Below are 6,215 nucleotides of genomic sequence, written 5' to 3'. Positions count from 1 at the left end.
TTTGGTACTAAAAACTGAAAGAAAACATGGCTTACCTGGTAAGGTGCATACCTATTTCCCCCCACTGGGGCTATTAATAGCCGTGGAAATGAAATGGTCAACTATGTACACATCAAAATAAAATTTTTGCATTTCTGTAGCTTTGTATTTTATTATTTTATAAACAATAGTTCCACTGCCATGGCAAAGAAACATTTGGCAATAAAAAGTAATTAGTTAGATATTTGCGTAGATCTTGAGCTGAAGAATTTTCATTTAAACTTAAAGTTTCCACTTCTGTTGTAATTCGTGTATTTTCTGGGTTTTGTTGGTTGCTTTAATTTTCGGGTGCTGTATATAATATCCCGTATTTTTTTCTAATAAAATTTTGTAAAATGCATGCACTCTGAATTATAGAAATAATAGTTTCGTATTTGTGGCATCGAATTGGCGTAAGGAAAACTTCAAATTTTTTAGTCATAATTCCAAACGTGCACTCAATATTCTTTCTGCCGCGACTGAGTCTATAATTAAATATTCGCATTTTGTTATTAATATTTCTTTCGGGGTAAGGCCGCATTAAAGTTTTCCTTAAAGGAAAAGCGCTATCCGCCACAAAAGAGTATTGGAAATTTATTGCCACTTTCGTCATGCGGAAGCATGGACGTCGCCAGGATCGTATTTATCCCAAAATTTTCATCTTTACACATTCATGTTTCTGGCATGCGGGGGACGATATGTACTTGCCGATTTGTTTTACAAAAGTTATTTAAGAAGCAGACGTCTCGGTTGCTCAGCAAACCGGTTAAGCGTTTCTGCAATTATTTCACTTTGATTCTCTAAAACAAATCTTCCATGTATTCTTAAAATGCATAAACCTAAAGGTAAATTTTTTAGGAAATTAAAATAACAATTTATTAAAACTAGTAGCAATCGCCTAAATACGGGTGCGTACTTAGCTCAAAAATTTATTTAAGAACTTCGTGAAAGACAACAATTAATCTTGTATTGCTAGACACCTGATAACCCAGGATAATTTTTAAGTTCTTAAAAGACATTACTCTACTCTAAGCTTCGTGCAGTGGGCCATGAGAAAACCGTCATCTTTAAGGTATAGTCTAACCTTTTACAATATCTGGTATTAGTCTTAATCTGAAACGCAATAATCATTGAAAATTTGCGCCGTTTATGGTGAAAAGCATTTAATATCACACTTTCAAACTAAAGCTTTCTTAAACCTAGAAGCCTAATCTAATTGGCAGTAACATAAGGCCTTAACATACGCCTTAGAGGCTTAGGTACTTAAAAGATAACCTGTGAGCTAAAGTATACTTAGTCCTGCCTTACTTTTTAAAGAATATGGAAGTTGTGAGTTTGACTAATAACAAAACACAGTTTTATTAATAAAAACTACAACCACAATTACTTAAAACAACAAAATAAAAAGGCAATTTTGTGTTAAAATTAAAAAAAGACTAATTCCGTATACGCTTCGCAGACATAGATTATACTTTTGGGGTTAACCCTTTCAGTACCAAAATTCAACCACTGGTTCTAAAAAATTTTAAATATGTATACCGGCTAATTTTGGATCGTTCATTTTAAAAATCACATACAGAAATGTGTGAAGATTTGAGGTTTGCGGTCATTCAGGGTCCTTTTTAATGATCAGTGATATCCTATGAAATGAAATATATTTCAAAACTATGAATAATACCTAATAGCTTTTCCGAATCTGAATTCCACGGAAATATGGTTAATATTTTTCAATAGATTATATTACTCACTATCGCCTTTACTGCCGCTTTTTACTTTATTGACAAACACGTTCAACTGCAACTGCAGCTTGCACTTTAGTTTGATATATAGCTCAATTCTGTGGCTACTATAGATCGTCCTAACTAACTCGTATGACTGAGCAATTATATATAGATACTAAGGGCCTGAACTACAAAGCATAGCGACATGTAACACATCATGCAAGTGCCAGTTTATGTCATGTCGCTTTTACATGTTTGAAAGTGATAATATGAAGACACCGCCAAATAAATTCAAATCAAATCATGCATCAAATTTAGGCATCCCAACAAAAGGAACACATGCGACATATTCAGCATTATTATTTACATTGTATATACGGGAAGAGATTTTCCGAATTTTGCAAGCTCCTAATATAGTAAAATTTATTAAACAATTATCTAATTAAAAATCTATATACATTGTCATACAAGGCAGGATTAAACAGTACTAAAATATGCTGCAGAAACACAACAGCAAACAACAGCTGAGCTAAGAAGCAATGACATGCTATAACAGTATGTTTGAGATGGAATGACTTGGCATAGCAATGCATGAAATTTTTGAAAATGACATTTTAATAGATACGCTGGGAAGAAGTTAAAAAAATGTTTAAATTTATATTTTGTTACCTACTTCACTGATTTGAAATCTGAAAACTATACCATTTCATAATGGTATTATAACTTTGGTCCAATATTTGTAAGTACCAGAATAAGAAGAGATAGACTCATGAAAATGTACACTTATGTATGTGACCAGAACATCGAGCTGAGCCGACTTAGGCATATGGCAACCGAACTTCAGTTGGGTGGCCACTGGCTGAAATGGTTTTACAGATGGCAACTGAGTTGCTATATTGGCAACTGCATTTTTGTGGTCGCTGCGGTAATAATCGAAGATTGTATACCTATATATAAGGTGAACTTCAAAGTCTAGGGGGGGGGGGGGGGGGGGGGGGAGCGCCCCCCCCCCCCCCCCCCCCCCCGTGGCGCCCCCCAGGGGCCCCCTCTTGGGTTATACCCAAATTCTTACCCAGATAACCTGGCTCGTAGTTACCAACAGCTTCGTCAGCAGTAGTACATACATCTGAGGAGGCCGATGGGGGAGGTGAGCGAAGTGACTGACGACGAACATCCACACATTGTTTACAAAAATACTGCATTATGCAGGAATTCCAGATCAGACAAACGCAAACCGACACAATCCAAGTGAAAAAAGTCACTGCACTTAGCGCACTGCACTTTGTTCTGAGTACGCTCAGCTTTGTGTAAACATTCACAAGACATGATAAAGTTTCAGCTTGATGATTTTAGCATAAGCAAACTGAATTAATATATATGAATATTTTTTTATTTTTTTATTATTATTATTTTTTTTCTCTTGTTAGAGTCACTAAATCGACTTGAAAATCGATCACTGTTCAAAGCTAGTCACTGTATGTGAAATTCGCGCAAAAACAAGTGCAAGTACCGGCTTCAAATCACTTTTTACCGAGTCTATTTGTTTAATTAATGTCTATTATTTTTCCATAAAAGTCTAGCTCATTATATAACAAACTAAATATAAATCCACATTTCAAACTTTGTGTAAAATTTATAAAAAATCTGCAAAGTTTCAGCTAGATTTTCTACTTTTTATTCAGATTTTTAAGAATTTTTTTGAGTATCCAGCTTGATAGTTCATTAAATTCCAGGGTAATAATGTGCAAGTTTTAAGTTGCTAAAGAATCGCGTTGATTTTTAATAATTTTTTTTCTTGTAGACATTTGGTTATGTGGTCGGTTGTCGAAAATGCTAAATTACGTTCTGCTAAGAAGGAACATAGTAATATTACAGCCTTTTTTGCGTTCATTAAATTTTCAATGAAGTCTTAAAAAGTCGCCTACTTTATTCTGACTTTGTATGCTGCTACAGTTTTTTTGGTGCTTTTGCGAGCGTGCGTGTTGCAATAGACCAGCTCTCCCTGACTTGGCTTTTAATGTGCAATTGCAAACATTGCAATAAGCCTCTTAACCTCAAGTGTTCACAAAACCAGCCAAGAATAAAAAAAAATGCGCGTACGCTTGGTTTGCATCATATTCAAGTCATCTGTGTCCAAAGAATAAATATCTTTTGAAGAAGCTGCTGCAAAAAACAAAGCTTGTAAAGATTTTTTAAGAAATTAATTCAAAATCAGTTCTAGTTACAAGATTTAGTAAAAGAGAAAATTTACAGAGAAGTTAAAAAACGTAATTTTTTACACGTTAAAAACGTCAACCTGGCAAAGCTGGTCTTATTCGGAATACTCACCCTAATATTACCTTACAATTCAACTACCTACTTACCCTAGACATGAGATAAACATCTACATACTTAGTTATTTAATAATAGGAGTTTAGAGTTAGGAAATAGAGTTAAGAAATAGGATTAATTTAGTCGTAAGAGAAATGAATTTTAAATAAAATTTTTGTAATTTTAAAATGGGAATGTTGACTTACCTCATTGTATAAGGGAGGCACATTCGGTTTTTACATATGGGGGTACTAATATTAGAGTGCGCCAGTAGCCATGGCGAGGGTGAGCTAGCACCGGGCGTCACAACTCCACCAGTGGCGCCCTTATATTAGGCCTTAATTTTAGTTTTGGTTAATTTCTTTTTGTTTCAGAGTTTTAGTTTGGGTTTTGTTTTCTTTTGATTTTCAGTTTAATTTCAAATATGTGGGTTAACGTTCTTTTTTCAGCCATGCCGGAAGTAAAGGTGTTTGACAGGCATGACTTTTCTCTGCAATGGCGCAGGGAACAGGAGTGAATGCAAGAACCCATCCCAGCCGACATGACTAGCCATAGTGCACCCTATTGTTTCATGCCGCCTGCATTCACTGCTGCTCCCATCGTATGCGTACGATAACATTGTTTCCAAGAAAATTTTCACACACAGAAGAAAAACCTTTCCATGCATTTTTTTCTAAAGACGTAATTTGTTGTAAACAATTGGATTCCCTAATCAGTTTCCGTATTTATGGACCGACAAAGATACCTGTTTAAAATATAATTTAATTTCCTTTTAAATCATTTAAAAATACCCTTGTATCATCTTTTAATTTCACGTAAGTTATTGGCGGAAAAATTATTTCAAGATAGTTGAAAGTTGGAACATTTTTGTGAAGTTAAAACAGGAGTTTGTTTAGTGTCGAGATCTAAAACTATTCAGCTACAGAATCAAATTCATCAGCTGAGGGGAAATGATAGTTTTCTTTATAGTAAAAATCGAGTCCTATATTACAAACGTGTTGGAATGAGAGTTAAAATCTTGACATAAACCACAGAATGATTCGTTTAGTTCAAAATTAGTTTTGCTTGCCATCAAAAATAGAGGTCGAAAGTGTCTTGACACTCGAGAGGGAACATTAAAATTTACCTCAGCCAGAAGGTCCGGGCTATTAATCAAGCCTATCATTAATTTTACGACAAATATTATACCTAGCATATCTATACGACTTGCGAGTGTAGGCAAATTTATGAGTTTTAGACGACTAGCGTAAGGGGGGAGATTGTAGTCTGAATCCCAGTTAAAATCACGCAATGCAAAAAGCAAGAATTGTTTTTGAATTGATTCAATCCTATCTAACTGAACTTGGTACCGGGGATTCCAAACAATAGATCCGTATTCTAGAATAGATCTAACTAAAGTGGTAAAAAGAGCTTTTGTAACATATGGATCTTTGAACTCTTTTGACCATCGCTTTACAAATGCAAAAACGCCTTTGGCTTTATTGACTGTAATATTAATCAAATAAAACACCTCTTTGAGGTAAAATTTAGAAACACGAAATTTATGATATCAATTTCATGACGAGAATTATACGCATTTTTTAACTGCCAGATGAAAGCTAAGGTTTTGGGCTAGACTTGTGGGAACCTAGAATAAAATCGACTGACCAGTTTTTGAGAAAATACCCGAAATCTCTGTTTTCAGCAGCCCGATTTTTAGTTTTCAGGCGATAATGTTATGACATATTTATATTTTATAAATGCAAAAGACAGCGTTATATAGCTTGTTTTAAGACTCTTCTACTGATATCCACTTCAATGGTATGGAATGAGTAGTGCGACCTCAGTGGTAGTTTAATAAATTGCCTTCTTTCGAATTTCAGGCACCAGACACGCCCACAAAGGCCTACGAATCGAAACATCCTGGAACAAAACCTTCCTTGTTTTTTGGTACTTTAATTCTTGAAAGTTTGAAAAATATTAAATGAAGGTACGCTACACACATTGCAAAGCATCTCGTAGTGGAGACACGAACCAAAAAACATTTAGCTCTATATCTTTCCAACTGGTAGCCGGACCTTAATATATAAGACACCGTTTGAAAGGTATTGGCCTATAGAATAACACTAAATATGTTTGGTGCATCCACATAACCCCTTAAGCCGGAAAAAGCAAACACATTTTTTT

The sequence above is a fragment of the Rhagoletis pomonella genome, unplaced genomic scaffold, assembly GCF_013731165.1.
Source record: "Rhagoletis pomonella isolate Grant_MI unplaced genomic scaffold, Rhpom_1.0 Rhpom_scaffold_00002, whole genome shotgun sequence".
Taxonomy (NCBI): domain Eukaryota; kingdom Metazoa; phylum Arthropoda; class Insecta; order Diptera; family Tephritidae; genus Rhagoletis; species Rhagoletis pomonella.
This window is presented reverse-complemented; position numbering follows the sequence as displayed.